This window comes from Crocodylus porosus, unplaced genomic scaffold (assembly GCF_001723895.1).
Source record: "Crocodylus porosus isolate Cpor-Errol unplaced genomic scaffold, CroPor_comp1, whole genome shotgun sequence".
NCBI lineage: Eukaryota > Metazoa > Chordata > Crocodylia > Crocodylidae > Crocodylus > Crocodylus porosus.
In genome coordinates this window covers 14144201-14169132 of record NW_017728931.1, presented here as the reverse complement: position 1 = coordinate 14169132, position 24932 = coordinate 14144201, and positions in this window count along the sequence as shown.

Sequence of the window (24932 nt, the reverse complement as noted above, 5' to 3'; positions counted from 1 at the left end):
AAAGGCTTTGCTAAGATTCAGATACACTACGTCTACTGTGTTCCCTACACCCACTGCTTGCTTCAAATTATAGAATTTTAAAAAAGTCAAGTTTGTCAGACAGGGCTTGGTTAAATTATGTATTTATTTGTATTTAAAAGCCTCTTCTTATTTCATGACTCTGTGCATGTACAAGTCTTTATTCTTTTTCTTAAAGAATTAATAGAGCTGTCAGGTATTTCAGAATCCTCTGATTAATGGTAGTGATCATTGCTTTAAGAAGCTTGCAGACGCCATCCATAGTCCAGTAAAGACCTGGTTATACAGGTGGGTTATGCAGTACATTCTGAAGATCAAATACAAGGGGAATTTGATGACCCCACTAGGTGAGAGTTTGAGTCGCCTCATCCAAGGATTATGTGCCATGATTCTTGTGTCTTTTATATCTCTGAGCAAAGCTTTAGTTGATTTTGGCTATAGGGAGAGGGCTAGTTATACAGGGAATATGGCATTCTTTAATGTAGAGGGCCAAGATCTGTTGGATTTATAGACTGAAAGGTAATAACTACAATTTTCCACAGAAGCAAACAAGCAACAACTCACTAAATTTTCACTTACTAAGACTCCTAGATAGTCAATAATGGCAATGATAGCTCTAGAAAAGGGTTGATTAGAATAGCCCGAGCTAGAGAAGATGAAGAAATGAACAACTCCAGTGATACCCTGTCATCAGATTTGCCTGTCACTTTGGGGTGCGCTAATTTATTAGGTATACCTTTCTGGGTTCTCTGTAATTCTATTAATGTGCGGCTTGTGTTACTTGTGTTTCTATATGGAGCTGTATCTCTCCCTTCTGCAAGCCCTCACCCCCAGTGGAGCTATCTTGCAGGACTCAATTTCAATGGGACTGGGTTCCTCCAGCCACCAAAAGAGTCCAATACACACACACACATACATTAACATGACATGCCTGGTCCGGCCAGGTTGATCAGCATGTACAAGCTGACACCCTCAAATGTCAGGAATCAGTTCATTAGGGCAACAATAAAATGCAGCCAGACACAAGCACACAGGTGAACAGAATACCTCTGAATCCGGCTGGGTGTCCAGATGACACCCTCATGCGCCAGCATTCAATTTATTAGGGCACATCTGAGCCAAACTGGGTCAGTCAGCCTGTACAAGCTGATCCCTTTATGTCTCAAACTCAGCATGTCCCAATCTTTTGCCCTAACTGTCCTAGTAGTGGTAGCCTCTTGATGAGCAGACCCCACAGTATTTTTGGGCTTCACAAGGATCTTTGGCTTAGGTAAAAGAAGCATTGCTGCAGAGCAAGTGGGGAAGGGGAAGTAGGAATTGGAAAAATACACCAGCAGTTACCACTAGTTTGACTATAAAAGTTATTTATTGCTAAGTACATGAAATTTATAATGGTACTAGTAGTAATAGCCATGCAAGGAAAAACAAACAAAAACAATTACAATATTACCCTGGTTCAATTGAGTATTTGGGAAAATCTAGCTCAAGCTTAACTAATAAAATTCAGGTTCAGAAAGCTATGCCTACAGAGAGAGAGAGAGAGAGGAAGAGCGACAGCCTGGATCCCACCATTCCAAGGCACTCGGGTGTTTTGTTGACAGGCAAAGTTCCTAGCACGATCATTGAAGGTTAAATAGGCAACCAAAAGAGATGATCTGTTTATCCCGGGTTCTCAAGAACAATAGCGGACGGTGTCAGAGAGATTTCTCTCTCTTGAAGCACACTGTTTGCTGCCTTACAGCTTTCTTAACCCCTTAGTCCAGTCTCTTCAAAGCATTCTTTTAATTGTGTAAATCAGGAGGGTCCCAAGCCGTAACTGACAGGGAAAATCCTGCTATATAAACAGTTTAAATTTAAATGAATTACCTTTTTCAGTGACAAGGGGTTATCTGGTTAGGAATATCTCAAGAAACTGATTAAAAACCAGGAAAAACAAAGTTTTAAGGAGTAACCAGACACCTAGGAGCCAGCTTGAAATTATTATGAATATAGAAGATATACCAGAAGGGATACTGCATTATTTCTTCTCAGATGGCTAGCTATGCTTGCACTGTGAAGTCAGCATTAGTGTTTTGTATTTTACCTGTTGTGAATAAACCTCAGCTTAGCATGACTCTCAGATCTTACTATAGTCTTGTAACAGACTTAGGGGGGTTACTTGGAGTGTTCATAACTTTGTGGGGAAGACTTTCACCAGTCATCCCGGGAAAAGCGTGACAGCATTTGTGGACAGGGCTTCAATGGGCTGGACATTGTGATGAATCCTTAACTATGGTTCAAATATTGCCTATACCTCCTCTGACTCCGGTCTCTTGCCTCAGCATTCCCTAATCCAGCAGGTGAGTCTTAGTCAATCAAGTTTAAATAGGCCTCCCATACTGAGAGCAGGGAATGTACAGCCCAAAATGCCTATTAAACTTATCTTCTGCTTAGTTCTGATTGGATGAGGTGGGGGGGGGAGGGGAAAACAAAAAGCCTTTTATAAGTCCAGCAAACTGGTACCAGGGTTCCCTCAAGAATACAGAGCTAATGGGTAACAACCCATGTCCACAGACAAGCCGATGGATGGTGGGGGGCATTTTCTACTGAGTGTCCTACTGTGGCAGTGTGCATTCCCAGACACTACTGCTGCTTTGAGAACTGGGGTGTGAGACCAAAAGCTTCTCTAAACTATGAGTATCTTCAGCAAAGGATGAGTACATACTGTCTCAATGAAAGAATGAGATGTGGATCCCATTAGTTCCTCCAGAGGCTATTTTTTGTTCACTACTATTGTCTCCATCTTGTTCAGTACTTTCACTCTTAGTACACCAGTAAGAAAGCAGATTCAATGGAACCACAGCTGGCTGCTCGCTCTCCCTCGCTCTTTCACCTTTAGAGTGGGAAAAATTATTCTGTTTGGAGTACTCTTGATAATATTTCACCCCTGCCAGGTGAGTCAACAACACCTCATGAATAGTGGCATAAAAGGCAAATGATGAATATAAAACTATTCATAAAGACATTGACCATATTAATCAAGATAATTCAGGGAAACTAAAGCCATATCATATTAAACCCAGATGAACAGATTAATATAATCTAGAACCTTTTGATTTTATTAAACAGTTCCATTCAAGAGCAGGCTATGAAATCAGATGCTATTTAGTCAGTACCTATTTATAGACTGTGTTTCTTTATTTCTCATATGTCCATTATTCTCGGGCAGTTTTCTTCAAGTATTTGTGCCCTTGTTTTCAGGGGAAATTGAGGTTAGACTTTCTGGGTGCTAAATGCCAAGATTGCCATGCTTTTCTGTTTTAGAATGTCATTAATAAATTGACCCCCCTCCCCTTCCCCCTTCCTCTGGCACTGTTATAGTAATTTAAAAATGTGATTGTTAATATTTCAGGATGTTCCTTAGTTAAACTCACTTCAGACCCTGAACCATTTGTCATCGTTACTACTAACTGAACAGTTGGGATATGCTCATGTGTCTTCTTTATTCCTATATTTGTTCTTTATCCATGGCTTGGTTTGCAAGATTTTTTTTATTATTAAATTGCCCAGTTTTTTTCCTTTCCCTTTCTGATTGAAGAAAGACTTAAAATGTCAGTTCAGAATTCCAGTGGCTTTGAGTCCTCATCCATTTCTTCTCCCACCTGATTTGTTAGTTGGGTTCCCCTTAACTCCTGGTATAGCCTCTGCTTCTTCCTTTCCATTTGGTGACTTATTTTGTCTACATACCTGGACTGATTATCCTAATTTGCATATGAAGTGAGGGAAGCACACATGCTTTTCTGGTACAGCGTATTTTAGCAGCAGGTCTTTGAGCAGTCCCTCTCAAAGCCATCTTGGCTGCTTTCTGTTCATGAATTTTTCTCTTTCAGAGGAATTGTAACCTGTTGGGCTTTATAGCAACTCCAAGATTCTCCAGATGTCTTGGATTTTAATATTTCCTCTTGCTATATTTCTTCCACTACTCCACCTCTTCTTCCCCTCCAACCATTCTGCTCTTCTTCTGATGAACTGAATTAAAACTTTCACTTGCAGAAATTATGGTGTGCAGCTGTGGACCATTTGCTAATTCCAGATTCTTCCCCTCTATTTATGTTTTCCACACAGATTGTTGCTGCCACTGGAAAAACAAATTAAATGAAACTGGCACTTGGCTTACTGGTGAGACTTACAGTAAACAAGCTGGGGAAAGTCAGCTTGATTGCTTTAAGAAAATGAAATGAAATGAAATAAAAAGTCCAGCTGCAATGAGCCATTTAACACCATGCCTAGAAAGTATCCTGTAGGTGAGACCTCCCACAGGAGGATGATTGTGCACTACTTTGTTTGTTTGTTTGCTTGTTTGTTTTTGGTTTTCTATCTATCTATCTATCTATCAGCCTAATCAATATTACTGCCTTTTTCTCAGGTTAGAGAGCTAACAAGTTATATAGTTAGACTCTGAGGCCTCAAAAAGGATAATTTGCTTTTACTAAAAGTTCATGATTTCCAGTAAGAGATTTGATTTCCCCATGCCTAATTTCAGCAAGGAATTTTGCTTTATTTTCAGCTAATTAGTTCAGAGAATAAGGGATAAGAGAATCAGTTTTAGATGCATATGCCTGTTGGCTGGGGTACGTCAGATTTGCAGCCTCGCTGGCAATCTGTGGGGTTCCTTTCAAAGTGTGTTGCCAGCTGCATGTGAATTTGCATCCCTGAAATGCTAGCATTTGGCAACTCCTGAGATCTGCAAATATTAAAGTATTCATTCTTGGACTTACCAATATGTTTATAACTTGCCTCCCCCAACTGTGTGCAAGTGTCCAAAACCAAAGAATCCCCACCTACCCCTCACACACACTCTCTGGCTCGCACTCTCACACCCACATATAGCACACGTGTGTGTGTGTATGCTATATAAACACACGCTCACAAAGCAGGGAGAAAGAAAAACTGCTTGTGAAGGAACACTATTTGCAGGATGTAGTATTTATAGCTTCATGTTTGTTCTTTCATTTTATTGCCGATATTTGGGGTTTGCGTTCATAAAATATTCTGTCATGAATATGAAATCAGTCTGGCTTTGTGTGGAGTGGATGGATTACAGCAGTGTTGGAGAAGTATATGTGTACATGACTTGGGGTGTGAAGAGATGAGGTTGCAGGGCCAAGTTAAGGTGCCCTTCCTCTTTCCCTCCCTTGGGTAGAAAAGCTTTATATAGCTTTTTGGATTCTTCTCCAAAATGAAAGTGCAAACCTCTTCCACCACAAGCCTAGCCAAGTGATTCTAGGCATTAGAAATGATGATTGCTGTGCTTACCTCTGTTACAAAGGCATCAGGGATTATTGAAGAGACCTGGACTTTAAGGGTGCACACAGAAGAACAGCTCCCTGTTGCAACTCATAGTGCTTTGCAGGAAGCACTGTAAGTTGCAAGGATCCCCCAGACCCAACAGAAGTTCACTGTTGGGTCTAGGAGTTGGAGATTCTAGCTGCTTGCTGCAAACCTGCAGTCTAGTCTCTGTAGCAACACTACTCCTCCCTCCCAGCTGGGATGCTGTTTTACCCCTCCTCCCTGTCAGTCTGTTGCTGTCTTTAAAATGGGGGGGGGGGGCTCCAATCCACCCACCCCACCCTCCAGTGCTGGCTGAAAACCCCCCAGACCAAACTCCCTCCTCTCCCTTCCCTCCCATTCTGAAAACAAGGATGGGCTGAGTGCTTCACAGATACAAGTTACCAAATGCGTTCGGTTTTGGAGTGTGTTCATCTGATCCCTCACAAAATGAGGGTTCAGATTTTCACAAGATCAGGCCCATTTAAACCAGTCTGCAGTCACTAGGGCTGTGGGAGGCTTCGGACAGAGCTTTGGATCCAGAGAAGCTTCAGACACTTCGGGGTCCAAAGCAGCATGTGTGGGTCGAAGCCCTGCCTCGTTTGGCTTCCCGAAATGCTTTGGAGTTGCCTTGGAGCAGCCTTGGAGATTTAGCCATAGGGTATAATGGGGAAACAATAAAATATCTATACCTTTGCTGTTTTTTGTCTAATTTGGATGAAATTTTCTGAGGTGGTAGACTCTGTAGAGGTGATAAAGTCTGCCAAGCTTCAAGAAGATCAGTTCAAGGGTTTGGGGGGAATGGCACCCCAAATCCTTGAAAGCAAAACTGATGTCATGTCTAGGCGTTACAACACAGGGGGGTCAAAACTGCAAGGGTGATAGCTCTTACTGAGGCCACAAAGCCTGCCAAGTTTCAAGGAGATAAGTGCAGGGGCTTGGGGGGAACTGCACCTCAAGCTGTGGGACAAGCAAAACTTATACAATGGGTCCTTGTGGGACTGACTGTCTCTGTCTCTATACTGCAGGCCTGGCTGCTAAGCTGCTGTGTTACTGGTTACCAATCAATCATGATTCACTCAGGGACCAGCGCAATGCACAGGACCTAGTTACTACATAAGGACTTAATGAGTATCAGTTAGCACCTACAAAACCCGGCTAAGGAGAGGAAAGTATCAATACAGACAGTCAACTGCCCCAAGACAGAGACAGTCAGTCCCACAAGCACCCATGTCACGAGTTTTGTCTGTCAGCAGCTAGGGGGTGCAGGGCCCCAGAAACCCCCTGCACCGATCTCCTTGACAGCTGGCAGGCTTCATGGCCGCAGCAGGGGCCACCATCCCTGCAGCTGTCACCCCGCTGCACCTTAACACACACAGTGTCACCCATGGCACGAGTTTTGCTTGTCCTCAGCTTGATGTGCAGGTCCCCCCAAGCCCCTGCACCTATCTCCTTGAAACTTGGCAGGCTTTGTGGCCTCAGTAAGAGCTATCACCTCTGCAGTTTTGACCTCCCCACCGTGTTGTAACACAGATGTGACAGGAGTTTTGCTTTCAAGAATTTGGGGTACAGTTGCCCCCAAACGCCTGCACTGATCATCTTGAAATTTGGCAGGCTTTGTGGCCCTACCAGGGGCTACCAATCCTGCAGTCTTCACCCCCCTGTGGTGTAACACACAGCTGTGACATGAGTTTGGCTTTCAAGAATTTGGGGTACAGCTCCCCCCAAACTCCTATACCAATCTTCTTGAAACTTGTCAGATTTTATGCTCTTAGCAGAGGCTACCATTTCTGCAACTTTCATCTGTATCAGGCAAAAAACAACAAAGTTATAGCTATTTCATTGATTCCCCATTATACCCTATGTCCGGATCTCTGAGGCGGCTCGGAAGATTTGGAGCTGCTTTGGCCGGATCGAGGTGGAAACCCGGTCCGGAGCTCCAGATCAGATCACAGCCATCCAAAGCGGCCAGCTCCAAAGCCGGATCGGATTGCTGACAACTTGCACCGGCCTAGCAGTCATGCACTTCTGTTTGGTCATGGCTGTAGACAAGTTTCTGGCACCAGATCTGGGGAAAATTGTCACTTCTGTCTGTGCCCTAACTGCTAGTTTAGGGGAGTGCAGAAGGTAGATCTGTAATCCTACGTATTTGAAAAGCATGATGGTTCTTTACACACATGTCCATCTACATGCACAAATGCACATATGTTTGCAATTAATGAAGGCAGGCAATAAAGTTTTTAAGCTGTAAAGTTCTTGGAAATTGTAAGGGTTTAAAGTCAGTAGTCCAGTACCCAATTTGTGATTCTCCTTTTAGGAAAGAATTCCTTTTGCTCTGTATAGCACCATGGCATTAAAAAACCTCATGGCCAGCTAAGGCAGAGATGAAGCATATTCAGGCTTCATTTCAAGTTTAACTTTCCTCTGGTGCTGTAAAAGGCAGTATTTTAAAGTAAAATGGTATTATATGTGTAATGTATAATATAACTATTTTTTTCAAAAAGCTCTATTCAGTGAGCAATGGAGTCAGGAGGTTCTGAGCAGGCCAGGACACTTCACAGTTAGATTGAAGACTGTAAACACACAAGTATATACAGCAGATAAAAGCTTGAGATTCTTTAGAGGGAAACCTGGTTGGGATTCAAGCTTTTGATGTGGACAGAGCCTCGTCTTGGTTCTCCAGCCAGTGCTTCTGAGTTCCAGTAAAGTCTGAATGGAGATGCAGTCTTTTCTCTCTCCTTTATAGCACCCACCCTCAGATGGGTAACTACCACATAGGAGGTCTCACTTTAATCTGTTTTATTCTCCCTTACTGTCACAGTGACCTCCAGTGGTTCTCCCCACGTATGTCTTACCTGGTCCTTTGAAAGAAATTGGGCTGAAGGGAAGAAATGAGAACACATCCTTTTTTGCCCCCTCCCGCCTTTCCCCCCTCTTTTGCCAGCGAGGGCACTGGATCCCTCCTAACCAAATGTGCAGAAAAAGTGTGCGTCTGTGAACTGGTTAAATAATTAACTGGTCAAATACAGCCATTATTTGTGACTATTAAATGAATGAGTAAAACTGTTCTGAGATCTGCCAAAATGTCAGAGAGAGAAAAAAAGTCAGTATACTCGAGGGAAGGGGGTGAGACTCTTGGAAAAACTGATTTGCTGAATTTTGAAGCAGGTCAGGCAGGATTGTTGGGGGGTGAGGGAGACAAGGAATAACTTTGTCTCTGAGGTGGTCCCATTTTCAAGAACTTTGTGAGTCCTCTTTTTCGAAGTGGTTCTCTTTATACATTCATACCTGGCTGGCAGGAGTCTACTTCTCTGCCTTCCCCCATTTAAAGAAACAGCTGCATGTCAGTGTTTTTGTTGCAGTTGCTTTGTACCCTGTGCCAGAATGTCTGAAGCTGTAAGTCTGCTCACCTTATATATACAGTATACAAATATGTATTCTGAAGAAGGTGGAAGGGAAAAAACTTGGAGGATGGCAGAAACAGCTAAAACTGGGATTCTATTGTGTACTTTGGATAGATCATTATAGGGTGAAGTCTGGAATTGTGGTGGGAACATCACTGTCACAGGACCCTCTTGAGCACTTCTTGCCTACTCAAATCTGTCACTGAAGTCAATGGAAATTTTGCTGGGTAAAGAGCAACTAAATAGAGTCCTTAAAAATGTCAAAAGGCCTAAAAAAAACTTCTTAGAGAAAAAGATTTACTGCATTCCCAGTCTCTGTTATGTATAAGCACAGTATGAGGCAAGTTCTAAATTAATTTGTCCCTTAGGGTGTGTATTTCTTTTGAATCCTGTGGAAATAAAAGTCTAATTGCTGAAGAAAAGGACTGTGAAAGAGCTTCCTCACATGTTATCAAATAATGCACTAAAAATGTGTTTTATAACTCTTGGAAATACCACCAATCTTAATTAATATGTTATGTATTTAATTCATTTGGGACACTGTCTGTCTGGAAAAAGAGGAGAGACTGGAATAATGAAATTTAGGGAGAATTACTAAGATCTAGTCTGTTTCCTATTTGTAAGTTAACTATTACTTTTTAACCAATTAAAATAAGAACCCGTGGAAGTATTCAATTTAACTGAGGTCAGCTTATAACAGCTTATCCAGGTTGTGGTGTTTGTAGTGTATATGTGATTTGTCTTTCTGTCTACATATACAGAGATAATGTATTTTCAGTTGAAGATGTGGGGTGTACATTGGTCTAGCTAGCAACTACTGCTAAGGAGTTCTGTTAGTTATTTATAGTGGTGCATCAAGCTGAGTGTCCTTTCAGAAAGATCTGGGCACTGAATAGAAGTGTTTTCTCCATGGTCTTGTCTAGACTTCTGAAACATTTATAAAAGTACAAGTCTAGAGTGCTTATGTCCCAACCCGTGCTGTCTACCAGTTATATAATATTCTGGTGTTGCTTTAAAATTGCCTAGTGTGAGTCACGTACATTACAAAGGCTTTTTTTTGTAAAGAGAATTCTCTTTGGTTCTAAAATGAACTATTCTTCATCTTAGGCACATCTGGGCTAACTATAAAAGTGCTTAAGTAATATGTGGACATCTGGTTGTTCATGCCAGTCAGTATATATTCCACCTTCACTGGAAATTTTGGATTGCAAAACTGACTTGTCTTGTTTGTCTCTGGCTGCTCGTCCTTTTGTCAGTATTGATGACCCCAGTAAGGTGGTGTTGTCTGCTAACTACATCTAACTGAGAAATTAAATCTGCAAGTTCCCTTTTTGCTAGAGTGGCTCTTAACTCAATGTTTTTATCTCCTATTGTTCTAGCATTGTCTAAATAATTCAAATACCATAGCAATGATTTGTGCTATACCTATTTATTTTTATTTACATTTTTGATCAAGTGCATTAAGTAAGAAGTACCTGGCTTCTTGTGATCAAAGACGTGACAAAGTATGTCTTGTATTCAAAAGTTTATCTAATTTTATCCCAGCTACATAGCTGGTCCAACAGAAGAGATCATCCTAAGAAGTCCTTGCCCATTCATGATTGTGTGCTTGTGGTAAAAGTAATCTGCTGTGGATGGTAAGAATTTCTTATCAGTCCTCATATACTAGTTTGGTTAATTGAGAATAGGCTTTTTATAGGTCACTTGTTTTTCTATATCAGTCCATACTTTTTAAAGCAAACTTTCCATTCAGGTTCTTTTATAGGTGCCTGTCAATGTAGTGTCAAGAGTTTTTAGCTATGCTGAACATAGCGAGTATCAACCAGCTAGGTGTCAACAACTCTCTTGCTTTGTTCCCAAATGACACACTACCAACTCAGTGATTCACTCATTCACACTAGAACCTTTAAAATTTCGTATCCAATGCATTAACAAACACTAAGAGTTTTATATATGTAATTAGTATAAACAATGGTGAGTGCTTACTTACATGAGTTGCCTTCTGAGGCTAATGCTACAGGTAGCCCTTAATAGTATGTTTTATGAAGTCATGAGGGGTTTAGAGTATTATATTCAAACTTAAATCTGGTTTCTGAACCTGAAAATGAGCATGCTTAACAAAAGTATATCTAAACTGCTTTTCTCAGTTTATTAAGTTACAAAGGGACCAATCACCTGATTTTTATAATTTTTTATGAATGAAAGGATATTTCCTCAGTGGGCAGTGAAAAAACCCCATCATTTACTCTAACACCCAGTTAATCTCAATTTGTCATAGAGAAAATATAATAAAAAATCTACATTCTTTTCTTATCTGTCTGTCTCGGCTAGAGAGGCATCTTGTAGTCTAATTGAATCAGAGATGCCTAAGCTTTAATAAGTAAGAGCACACTTCATCAGATGCTATGAAAGGACATGCATAAAGCAGTCTATCAAATAGAGTGATTTGACAAAAGAAAGTAAAAAAAGGGTGAAGGCAGGGGGAAGGGAAGAAGGCCAGTGCTGAGAGAGGCAAACAATTAATAAACCCGTAGGGCACGTCCACACATGCAAGCGCGTGTGTGGCCGCAGCTCAAATAGAAGTGGTGCATATTTGAGCTGGGGCTTTTTGCCTCAGCGCATATGCTTGGACATGCACTTTGTTCTGGAGCAAATCATGCTACTTGGGGTAAAATAACCCTGCCTGGCTCCTCCTGGATCTGCAGCCAGGGGGAGCTAGAGCCCAGGGCCAGCACCTGTGCTGTTCCCAGCAGTATAAAAAGCCACCCTGGAAGGTAGCTCAGGGCTACTAGCTTTCAGGAGCTTCTGGGGCCCAGCCAATTGGTACCTGGGGACACTACCCTTTGCCAACCGGACTGCTGAAGCAGCCCTGAGAGTTCCCTGCACCCTCTACCCACTGCAGCAGTCTGGCAGTGGGGGCTGCTGCCTGGCTCTGACCTGTTGCACACCTGCCAGACCTGGATGGGGACTGCACACCCAGTAGAGGCATCTGCCCCCCTGGGCCAGCTGCCAGTGGGCTGTGGCTGCAGGATTGGCCTCTGTGTGGCACTACTGCCACGTGTGCCCCTTGCCTGGACATCTGGGCAGCTATCACCCAGAAGATGTTCTGGATGTGGTGGCCTGCTTTCAACTGTCAAAGCCTGTCCTCCTGGCCCCAACTGTCCAGGAGGTCAGCCACAGCCAGCTGGGTCCAAGGTGCCAGCTCTGAGCAGGTAGGGTCCTAGCAGGAATTCTGGTGTTCCCTATTGGAAAACTGAAAAATCCCTGATAAAAAAAATCCCAAAGTCACTCTGTAAAATACCCCCAAATCTATGTTCCTCCACAAGTAAAACAAAAGACCACTATAAAGAGAGAGTGAGTGAGACAATGACAGTCATCACTTGGACAGTGTTTTACTGATATATCTATAGTGTTAAAGCTTGTCTCTTCATAGATTTCATAGACATTTGGGCTGGAAGGGACCCAAGAGGATCATCAAGTCCATCCCCCTGACCCAGGAGCAGGAAGTCAACAGGGATCATAGGATCCCAGCAAGATAAGAATCCAAATGTGTCTTGAAGGTGTTCAAAGTGGGTGCTTGAACCGCCTCTGGCGGCAGTCTATTCCAGACCTTGGGGGCTTGGACAGTGAAGAAGTTCTTTCTTATGTCCAGCATGAATCGGTTGCGGCAGAGTTTGTGACCGTTCGATCTTGTCATCCCTTGGGGTGCTCTGGTGAACAGACGTTCCCCCAGATCCTGATGAGCACCCCTGATAAACTTATAGGTGGCCACCAGGCAGTGCTTTACCTCTTGTTGGCCCGTAGACTTCCTGCATCAGATAGAGGTTATTCACACATGAGAGAAAGCTTTGCAACCACTCAGATTTGGCTGAGTGCTTCTCCCACAAGATGTCTGGGTAGTTAAAGTCTCCCATGACAATGATACACCAGGAGCATGCTGCCTCAGCCGATTCCCTGGTGAACTCCTGGTCAAGGTCTTGACCCTGGATAGGGGGTCTGTAGTAGACTCCCACCATAGTATCCCCTGTGCCATGTTCCCAACAGATTTTAACCCACAGGGTCTTCAGTCATCCACCATGGGTGCCAGTTGGCTTGCTGGGATGCATAGCTTTCCTTGACATAGAGAACTACACCCTGCCCCTTTTGTCCACTTGATCTCTCCTGTACAGGGTATAGCTGTCTATATCTGTGGCCCAGTCATGGATAGAGTCCCACCAGGTCTCGGTTATCCCAATGACATCATAGGTATTTGCATTTAGCAGGAGAACAAGTTCCTCCTGTTTGTTTCCCGAGCTCCTGGCATTTGTGTATAGGCATGCAAGTGTCCCCTTGGGGGTCCTTGCCCTGCCTACATTTTGTTCCAGGGCTGGGCTCCCTTAAGTGCCTTGGCCTACTGGCTTTTCAAGGGTTGCTCAGCAGGACAGCAGTGGCGGTAGTCCCCCCGTCCCCTAGCAGGCTTAGTTTAAAGCCCAGTGGAACAGGCCAGCCAGTCTGGCTGAGAAGTTTCCTCCCCAGTGGAGAGAGGCGGACACTGTCCCTTCCCAGAAGTGCTTTACCTCTCTCTTATCATAATAATAAAGTGAACTCTTAATATATGTTTCATGAATTCATGAATATATATTTTGCTGCCCTCCCATAGGGACTATGGCCCCCAACAGGGGGTTCGGTCCCCACACAAGAGCCATGGCCCCCCAGAAGGGGGTTCAGCTCCCACATAAGGGCTACGGCCCCCCCAACAGGGGGTTACCACCCCACCTGCAAGGCCCACATGCCCCACCTCAGCCCCCTGATTGCTGCCCCACCTGGCCCCATCCCCTGCCAGCTGCTACAGCCTCCCCTGAAGGCTGCCCTGCCCAGCCCTGCTCCCCATGGCTACCCCCGCAACCCCAGGCACCATCATTTAAACAAAAAAAAAAAAAACCAGAAAAAAAAACAGGAAAAAAAGCCTCTACTTAACTTAGAAGCAGGGGTAGGGGGGACTCTGGGGCCTCCTGGCAGAGCTCTCCCCCACCCCCCCCGGGCAGCAGGGGGCAGGAGGGCCTGGGCTAGAGACACTGAGGCTGTTCCTCTGCCCTGCACTGTGCAGGCAGGGCCCCAGTCAACCAGACAGCTGTTGGAGCTGCTGGTAAGTGCCAGGGTTGTTTTTTTATTGGTTTTTTTTTTTTAAATTATGGGGATTCTGGGGTGAGGGGACAGGGTTTGGGAAGGGCTGGTGGGGGGCAGGGCTGGGCAGGGAAGTGATTGGGGGTGTCAGGTGGGGCTGAGCAGGGCAGGGATCGGGGGGCTGGGGGAGCAGGCAGAGAGCAGGGCAGGGATCAGGGGGGCTGGGGGAGCAGGCAGAGCCAACTGGGGAGCCCTCCCATTGGTCGCCTCCCCCCTGACCCCTTACTCACCAGCACTGGAGCCCTGGTGTTGAACATGCAGCCTGACTAGCTGCATGTTTCAGCACCAGGGTGAGGGGCCAACCATGGAGACACTCTGGCAGCCAGAGCATCTCCCTGGAGGACCCAGCCTCCAGTTGCCTCAGGGCACGATCCCGTGCCCTGCCCCGCTCTTTTTAGCTTGAGTTTTTTTAGACCCCTGGGCATCCATCCTCATGGGGGATGTTGGTTAATAAGAAGAGTAATGGAGTAACGCTTGTACATCAGGCAGAGGAGGAGAGAAGAGTTCCTTTATTCTCCAGGCATTTTTTGACATGCTGATACAGATAGTGGGCCAGGACTTTGTTCTATTTCAGTATAACAAAGACTTAAATCTCACCTAATAGGCCAGCAAAGGGTAGACTAGTGCATTAGGAATTTTAAAGTAGGGCAGATCCACTTTAGATGGCTTTTTTTCCACTACTCCATACCAAGGGCCTTAGCATGGGAAGTGTCAGATGAAGAGCTACTGGAGTTGTTATAGGTGAAAGGAGCCATAAGCACATCTAGACACACCCATAGATCTAGTCTGTAAGCTTAGTTTGTATGTGTTTCTGTGTTTCTGTCCTTTCAAGTACAGGAAAGGGTGAAATTTAACCAGGATGAACAGGGGGAAAAGTCTCAAAACACAGGGATAGAACAATGTATGATGACAAACATAGTTTGGTAGCTAGGGCTGTGCAAAACAGAACCATTTTATTTTGACTTCTGGTTTGCCATTTTGAAGGTACAGTGTTTTGTTTCACTGTTTCAAAGCACTGTTCTGTTTCGTTCCATCGAAACTTTTGCTGTTTCAATGTATTTTGCTGTTTCGCCCACGGACTATAATGGGGAATCACAAAAATGCCTATAACTTTGTCATTCCTTTCCTGATTCAAATGAAAACAGCAGGGATGGTAGTCCCTGCTGAGATCACAAAGTCTGTCAAGTTTCAAGGAGATAGGTGCAGGGGTTTCTGGGAAACTGCACCTCAAACTGTCCGGAGCAAAATTCATAGATCATAGATATATTTTGCCACTTGTAAGTGTGAAGGCACAGTGGAGTGAAAACTGCAGGGATGGTAGCTGCTTCTGAGGCCATGAAGCCTGCCAGGTTACAAGGAGATGGGTGCAGGGATTTTCCTAGAGCACTGGGATTGGAAAGGACCTCAGGGAAGGATCACAGTAACTCGCCAGCTACACATGTCTATCAGAGCAGTCCTTCCCCTCTCTTCCCCTCCCTCTCCTGAGTTTCTGTTTCACTGCAAGCAAACCCAGCTTCAAAACTTGAAACATTTCAAAACTACCTAAATATTTTGAGTGCCCTTATTTCATTTCGAAGCTTTTTGAAGCCTTTTGTTTTATTTCAATTTCACTGTTTTGAGCTCAAAACATGTTGAAACAGCTTTGAAAGGAGACACCTGTTGAAATTTTGTGCAGCCCTAGTAGGCATCAAAGTAGTTCTTCTTCATTCCCCAGTGCAGAGACAGGAAAGAAAATTCAGCTGAATATCTGAAAGCATGAATTATTTTATTCATCAGATTTCTCATCTTGTCATGCTAGATATTTGATATGCACAAGATTTTCAAAGTATATAATTCCCAGCAGCTCAAATGGGAGTTATCAACATAAATCCATTCCTCCATTCACTCATGCCCACACACTCAACTGCATGTACACACAATGAAGGAAAGACAGACCACTCTATCTTTATGAAGCTCCTTAAGGTTTTCTATTAATGTGTGCATAAAACCCGTTTTCTAGTTCTCGCTGAGCAAATTTCCTTTAGATTTCTATAGAGTTCTGCCTGAATAAGGACTAAAGATTTGGACCCCAAGTACAAAGTAACAGTTTAGCCCTTGTCTCTGAAACATCGGCATGTATCCCAACACAGCAGTTGTTTTAATAAAATACATAAGTCTGCTCACCTGCATGTCAGAGAACAAAATCAAGCCCTTGAACACTAACAATCTATGGCATAGCTATTGGAAAGCACTATGTTGGATCACTAACTTTCTTGGAAGGAGGGGCATGGAGAGTGTTAGATCATAGATATATTTTCCACATTAAATTAGTTACCATTAACTATAGGAAAGAATTAGTTGAGAGGCGAAGAGTCCAGGAACCCGATCAAAAGAACTTCTCTAGGGGGTGTAACTTCAAAGCATTGTGTGGGTTGTTCCCTGCATAGCTTCCACTAAAGTCAGTGTTCAGAGAGAGAGAAAGAGCTTGGGAGACTGAGGATGAGAAAAGTCCTTGATCTTGGGCACCTTTCCTTGGGTAGGGACCAAATGTTGTCGTTACTTGACAGTTATCTTTGTGGCCAAAAGGAAATTACTAGGATAGTACACAGTGCAAGAAGGGGAGAAAAGAAGTAAAAACATAAAATAAAATAAAAAGGATAATGACGCTTTGTATGCAAAGAGCACTCTTAGCCGGCAGATAGCAAAGCATTTTAGACGCTTAAGTAGGCTTTACTCTACCTGACAAAAGGTGGTGATGTGTGATAAACAATTTAAGTGACTTTCCCATAGTGTCATAGTGACCACAGACCCCAGAAGGCACAGACCCCAGAAGGGTGACAATCTCAGCTGAGAGGACAAGCCTTGTAATCATTGTGGAGATTGAATTATCTGACTTCTAGGGCTGGTGGTCTTCAGTTTGCAGCTGGTGTGATACTAAAAGGGAAACTTACACTGGTGCTATCTCTGATATATCTTCTACATGGATACCTTCCATCTCCAGAGGCAGTACTACAGCACCTTTTCCCAGTGCTAAATAATGTTCAACTAACAAAATGGCTTGAAAATCTGAATACTGCTACTATGCATACTCAGTATTCTCCTACTTAGATTACTAGAAGTTCACCAAATTCTGTGGTAGCTCAGAAAATGAAGACGAGTAGCTTGTAAATGAGGGTATGGCTACATGGTTAAATTACCACAAGGTAAACATAGGGTATGAATTTGCTTCAGCTACCCTGCAGCAACTATTTTGTGCATGCTAGGGCTGTGCAAAATTTTGACCACTGTTTCGTTCCAGTGGGTTTTGAGTGTTTCGATGCTCAAAACTGAATCAGAAACAAAACAGGAGACGTGTCAAAATGTTTGAAATGAAATGAAACAAGTCAAAGCATTTTGAAGATGTTTCGGCATTTCAAAGGTATTTAGAAGCTGGACTGTCAGGAAAGAAGAAGAAGGGGAAAGAGGGGGAAACAGACTGACATGTATAGTTGGCCAGTGTCTGCCAACTGTCCCTGAAGGCTCTTCCAATCCCAGTGTCAGGTAGGGTAAACCTAAAAATTTAAAAAACAGCATATAAGCCTGTGACTGCCTAAGCTGTCAGCCTTTGTCAGCCTGTCTCTTGCCAGAGAACATCACTTGAAAGGCAGTGACTCTGCTTCCTAGCTGCTACTGTCTAGCTAGGGAGTGTTTCTTCTACGTGCAAAGGATTGGATAAGATGCAGCTTACACTGACAGCTTAGCTATACTAGCCTAATTTCAATACTAGTATTGTTATCCCTATATCATTTCTTTTTTTTCCTATATCCATTCCTTTGAAATTATTCTTTATTTTTTCATTTTGTTACCTGAAGAAAAAGAAATCTGTGTTTTGCCTGACAGTGTAATCGCTGGGCACTGTTCAGGAAAGCACAGCATAGATTAGATAGATTGCACAGATATACACCTACTTATACACACACTACACACAGTGAGACACCTTTTCCAGAACAGGAAAACATGAAGCATTCTGGAAAGGTCAGTGCTGCCAAGTCTGGGAGGGGAGCAAGAGGGGGCAGAGGGAGAGGTATCAGTTCCCTGCCACCCAAGCTGAGACGCAGCTTCTTTTCAACGAGCCACGAGGTTTCTGCTGGTACTGGGAGCAAGGAGGTCACAGCAGTGCCTGCAGCTGCACCCCCTCTGACACCAGCTCTGATAATAAACCCCAGCACCAGCAGCATGACAAAAAGCAGCACCAGTCTCCTCCACCTCAGTTGTAGGTCCCAGCATGAGACTCCCACTCCCAGTCTTAGAGGAGATCAATCTTGAAGTAGGGGACCTCAGCTTCACAGCACAAGAAATTCTGGGGCAGGAGGGGGAAGTAGAGACTGTGCTCCACACCCCTCAAAGCTCCCCTAGATCCAGGTTCCCTTCCCCGGAGGGACTGTGGAGAAGGCTCTGGGGGCAGCTGGTTTAGCTTCTCCTATTGTTGTGCCTCTGCCTGCTGAGGAGAGTGATAAAGCAGGAGACCCACCCACACCCCAGAAGTGAGAGGGTAGTGTGCTCTGGAATCATTTTGAGGTGGGAAATGATCCTACATATGCTACCTGCCTGCACTGCCAAGCCAAAACCAGCTGGGGCAAGGGAGTGAAATACATGAGCACCATGGGGATGCTGATGCATCGCTGCAGGCACCACCCCCTTGCCCTTGCTCCTCCTCAGCCTGGCACCAGTGGGAGTGTGCCCAAAAAGAAGTCCCCCTCTCAGTCCCAAGTTCCTGTCCCTGCAAAGCAGAGGCAGGCCATGCTGGAACAGTGGGGGAAAGGTGGACAGAAAGGGGGGCACGCTGCAAGGGCAAGCAAGATCACCCAGAGCACTGGGGAGATGATTGCTGTGGATGACCAGCCCTTCTCCTTAGTTGAGCAGCCAGGGTTCAGGCAGCTCGTGGCACTTGTGGCCCCATCATACAAAGTGCCCACATGCACCCACCTTCAGCTGGATGGTGGTGCCCTCCCTGTGTGAGGCATGCAGGGAGTACTTGAGGGAGGAACTGCACAAGGCAGGTCTGCAGGTGGCCTTACACTTCAGCTTGGACATCTGGAGCAGCCGGGGTGGAGATCATGCACACCTCTCCCTCACAGGACACTGGTGTGACCAGTCAGGCTGTTGGTGGACTCTCCTTCAAGCTGAGGTGATGGATCAGTCCCACATAGCAACCGAGATCATGGGGACCATGAACCGCTTGGTGCAGGGTTGGCTTATTGGGCAGGGCAAGTTCACCTGCAGGTTTATGGTCACCAACAATGAGGCCAATATGGTCAAGGTAGTCCATGATCCCAACTTTGTTGGCATCTGCTGTGTGGCACATAAGTTCCACCTCATTGTCAGGGACACCTTGGAGGGGCTGCCAGTGACCGTGCCAGAACCACCAACAGGCTAATTTCCAAATGCAGGAAGGTGGTGGGCTACTCCCACCAGAGCATCAAGGGGGGCAGGATGCTGTGGGAGAAGCAGGCAGAGCTGAACATCCTGCAGCACAAAATCATGCAGGATGTGAAGACTCGGTGGAATTCCACTTACCTGATGCTTGAGGCTCATGGAGCAACAGAAAATCATCCATGAGATGGCTTTGGTTAGAGAGATTGGGATCAGTGGCCCCCTTAGCAGAGCTGAGTGGGATACCATCTTCCAGATCTTGGTGGTAGGCACTGGTGAGGCAGTGGGATACCATCTCCCAGATTGGCAGCAGGCACTGGTGAGGCAGTTGAAGGAGGGCATCAGGAAATAATTTGATCCCTTGCAGTCCAGTATGGTCCACGTGCTGGCTGCCATGTGACCTGAGAGTGAAGGGGACTGTATGCAGCAGCAAAACCCTGCATCACTGAATGGAGGTGCTAGTGAACAGAGTCAGGGAAGCAGAATGGTGGAGGCGGGGGGACATGGAAGAGGGGGATCCAATGTTCCATGCTAATATGCCATCCACCAGCCAGTCTCCTCTTCCACCACAGGTGCTACCAATGTGGGCCAAGGGAATGGATTAGATGGTGGCATCCAGAGGCCCCAGGTCCCACCATAAGGCAGGTAGTGCTCAGGCCTTGGTGGCTGCCTATCTCGCCAAGGACATGGAGCCACTGCTGTGTGACCCCTTGGCCTACTGGGCAAGCCACAGCCAGATGTGGCAGAATGTGGCCACAGTTGCCCAGGAACATCTGTCTTGTCCTCCAATCAGTGTTCCAAGTGAGAGGGTGTTCAGCATTGCTGGTGATGTTGTGACATCCCACCGCACCTCTTTCAATTCTGGTTTGGTGGAGCAGCTGGTGTTCCTCAAGGTGAACCTCACGCTGCTGTGGTTCCCCAGGCTCCAGGCAGATGGAGTGAGTGCCACCCTCCTCACTCTGTCCACACCTATTTCCTTTTGGTTTATGGTTTCTGAACCATTTAATGTCCCACTCTCAGAGCTGGAGATGACACTCACTGCATCACCAGCCAGCAGAGGAAGAACATATCCCTGCTGAGCTCCCATGCCAGGATGAACTTGGAGGTATGGGATGGGACTATGGGGAAGAAGAGACCTCAGGTCCTAGGCATTACCTAAAACTGCACCCTGCCAGGGTTGGGAGGCCTGGTGGGACTGCTGGAGATGTGGCAACCCCCAGGAAATGCTAGGACTGAGAGCCTCCCTAGTGAAAGGCGGGTAGGAGATAATCTCCAGCCACCACATGCATGCACAGTTCTGGCTGAGGAAAGCCCAGGCCCCTAAGATCGTTGAAGGGCCTGATGCTTGCTGGTTGCAGTAGAGTTGTGAGGCTCCAGGTGAGCTCAGCTATCTGCAAGGCATAGGCCACAGTGTAGGGAAGGCACAGAGCTGTGGAATTGCACACCAGGCAGACAAGATTCTTCAGGTCAATCTGATATCTTTTAGTAGATACTATTTAGTATCTGAATAGTTGGAGAAATATATCTTAGTGAAGTTCATAGGCTTATCTGTGAAAAGTGGTTTGTAAATTCCCTTTGAGGATCAGGCCTGAGAGATTGGAGACATGTAGTTGGGTGTTCTTTTCTTTGATAGATATTCTGGTGCACAGTTGTTGCTTGGTGTCTCCTACATATTTTCCACCAGGACATTTGGTGCTCTGATGGAGATATGTACAGGCATACCTCGGAGATATTGCGGGTTTGGTTCCAGACCACTGCAATAAAGCAAATATCGCAATAAAGTGAGTCACATGAATTTTTTGGTTTCCCAGTGCATATCAAAGTTATGTTTACACTATACTGTAGTCTATTAAGTGTGCATTATGTCTTAAAAAACAATGTACATACCTTAATTAAAAAATACTTTATTGCTAAAAATGTGAAGTGAGCAAATGCTGTTGGAAAAATGGTGCCGTTAGGACTTTCTCGACGCAGGGTTGCCACAAACATTCAATTTGTAAAAAACACAATATCTGCAAAGCGCAATAAAGCGAAGCGCAATAAAACAAGGTATGCCTGTATTGTGAAGATATCTCTATACTATTGCTGGCAGGTTTTACAAGTCTTGTCATGGCATGGTTTGGATCAATTCAATGTTTTGGGCTGTAGGAAGTTGGTTTCTGGTGATGAGGTTAGCGAGGTTCAGTGCTTTTTTAGTGTACAAACCACCTTTCACAGATGAGCCTATCAATTGTACTTCAACCTCCTAGGTACAAAAACTTATGGACTTAATGTAGACATTGGAATTATGACACACTACAACCTGCTGGATGTCTGACTCCCCAGGTACCGCTCCACTTTTACCTGCTACATTCCCCTTCCCAGCCTGTCCCTCACCCCCCAATGTCTCCATTTCCATTTTCACTGACTGAATTTCTTGCCTGCATTGCATGCCATTCTCTGGCTGCTTTACTATTCCTTCCATACAGGAAGAGCACACACACCAACTGCAGGTGCTTCCTCAGCCTGACAAAGGGTTTTCAACTCAAAAAACTTGCTAAGATATTTTTCTCAAACTTTTCAGTTGGTCTACTAAAAGGTATCAGATTGACCCAAAGAACCTTGTCTTCCATGTCCTTAAACCAACACAGCTACAACCTATACCCTTAGCAGCTGTCCTCAGTCAGCTGACCAGAATGAGGCAGGGCCCTGAGCACATCTAAGCCCCAGGGCTGGGGCTGGCAGGTGGAGTTCTCTGGCAGCTGCTAAAGAAGAAGTTCCTGCAGGAAAGAAAAGAAAGGCTGTGTGACAGTTTGGCTGCCTGAGATGTTAGTGCTACTGAGATGCTTACCTGTTGTTATTTAAAGTGGTGGACCAGACTGAGACTGTAGGGGAGGAGGAGGCCTCATTGGGGCACACTACCATGTCATGTAGAGGCCCCAGCAGCAGAGAGGGTGCAGCGACAGGGGCATAGAGAGCCCAGCGACAATAGAAAGTACAGTGAGAAGGTAGACAGAGACCTCATTACAGGGACAATATTGATATACTATCTGCTAGGCATGGCGCATGGTAAGGGGTGGTTGGAGCCATGCATTTAGCCCATAAGGCTTAGGGTGTCCCCTTGAGGCACCTACTTAGAACAGGTCCCAGCAAGGGGTTTAAGAAGTGTTTAGTGGGATCCATTAGGACCATGACAGAGCTAAAGCTTGAGAGCAGCCTCCCTATCTATTATCTTTTCCAACAATACATGGTAGCAGGCAAGAAGAGAAGGTGCCCACAGAGCAGAGCTGGCACAGTTACAGGGCCCTAGGGCTATCATGACCATCTCTAGGGACCCTACTCCATGACAAAGTTCAGTTTCCCAGAAACCCCTGCACCTATCTCCATGAACCCTGTCAGACTTTATGGCCTCAGCAGTGGCTACCATCCCTGCAGTTTTCATCCCACTCTGCCTTAACACACACACGTAACATGGGTTTTGCTTGTCAGCACCTTGAGGTGCAGTTTTCTAGAAACTCCTGCACCCATCTCCTTGAAACTTGGCAGGTTTTATTCCCTCAGAAGGGGCTACCATTCCTGCAATTTTCATCAGAAGCAGACAAGAAACAACAAAGTTATAGGCATTTTAGTTATTCTCCATTTTAGCCTATGGCCGAAACACCAAAACAGTGTCAAAACTCAAAACGGTTTTGGCCAAAATGAAACAAAACAGCAATTCAGAATGCCAAAATGAATCCCTATCTCATCAAAATGCTGAATCCAAATCTGAAACTGAAATGAAAACAGGCATTTTGCACAGCCATAGTGAGCTCTCCCTCACCTTGTAGTAAATGCAAGGTAACTTTCACTGACATGCAAGCTTAAATCACAGTCATTTATTTGTATAGTTGTACCTCAACATACTTGCTCTCTGTACTGTGGATACCTTGTGTTGGTGGTAGTGCCCACATTTTGAAGTGTTGGATACTTAAAATTAAACTGAATTGTTCTGCCAGCAAGGCTAATCCTTTATCTGAGAGCATGTAGAGTCAAATATTACATTGTTTGATTTGGATTTCACTGGGTTTGTGTGTTCAGGATTCAAAATATGTATTTATTTATTTATAAAGGACAGTTAATCAAAGTCTGAGGCTGCGTCTATATGAGACTCTGACTGTGCAGTTGTTACTGCACAGTCATTTAGTACTTGTATGCACACTAGTATATACAAGTGCTAAATGACTGTGCAGTAACCGGAGTTACTGCACAGTAGCATCCCCAAATGGCTTTCAGATGACATGGAATGCACAGTAGCTTGTTACTACTGTGCAGTAGCGTTGCACCACGATTCATGCCATGCAACGCTACTGCGGAGTAGTAATGAGCTACTGTGCAGTAAGAGTCTTAGCCTGAAAGTAGAACTGGCCAAATTTGTTAATGTAAAGTAAAATGACATCACAGAATCAGGTATTGCAAGTTTTTAACAATTGAATGAAGTGAAGAATTTTCACCATTTAATATTTCTTAGTTATTTAGTTGCCATATTTATTACATACCAAATGCACCTTTCCCCAAAAATTCGGACCTCCAAAATTGGGCTGTGTGTCTTAAGTAGAGAGGTTTATTTTTTTCTTTGCCAGAAAAGCAGCATGTAGGAACAGAAACGTGGAGACATTGTTCTGCAAAATGGCTGCTAGCTTCTTTGACACAGCAAGTGGGGGGTGCAGTGTGTATGGGGAGAAATCCAGTGATAACCCTTTCACAGTTGCTCTTGAATTGGCAGCAGATTTTGGCTAAGCAGCCAAATGAGTAGTCAAAAACTGCTGTCAATTAAAAATCAACCATGAAAGGGTTATTACTGGACTCTATCCCTCTTGCTTGCTGTCCTAGAGAGAAGTTGGCAGCCAGCTGGGGACAGAGGGGAAAGAAGAAACTCAGACATCATGCTTGGTATGTCTGGAACTAGCTGTAATGGAGAGAAACTGTGACTAGAATCTGGAAAGAGGAGAGAAATTTGGGTCTCACCCAACAAGGAGTCTAGGAAGCTAGCACAGGGGAGGCAAAATCATTATTGTAAAAGGACAGGAGAGGCTGATCAGACAAGGAGTTGGAAATGGAGAGGGGACTGGAACAAGGAGCCAGGAAAAGAGTGGGGAGACTGCTGTTGGATGAAAAGCCAGGATGGGCAATGTGGGATTGGTTGGGCAAGGGAACTAGGACTGGGGTGAGGAACCAGAGGTGGAAAAGAAAGGAGGACTAGTTGGAGGGAATGAGGAAGGGCACAAGTTTGATGGGGGAAAATGGCCAGGGGGAAGTCTATGATCATGTCATTTAAAGACTGTGTCATGATGCACAGGTGTCAAGAGGTCACAAAGGCAACACTCATTCTGTCATTATCAAAATAGACTTTGCAACCATAATAATGGCATAGCTCAGGCTACATATGTATAAAAATAAAAACACATAAATAAAAAATATATCTACATGAAGATAAAACTATATGCAGGTAAAATCTTTCAAGTTGAAGCTCCTACAGCAAACTTAACTTTCCTGCTCTGAACTTATTCGTTGTTGTTGTGGTTGTTCCTTTTTCTACCATCATAGATCTATTTTTAATTTCTTTTTAATTTTTAAAGTATCCAGATAAATTCTGACTGGTGAAGGGTCTCTGGGGCATCCAAAACCTTTTAA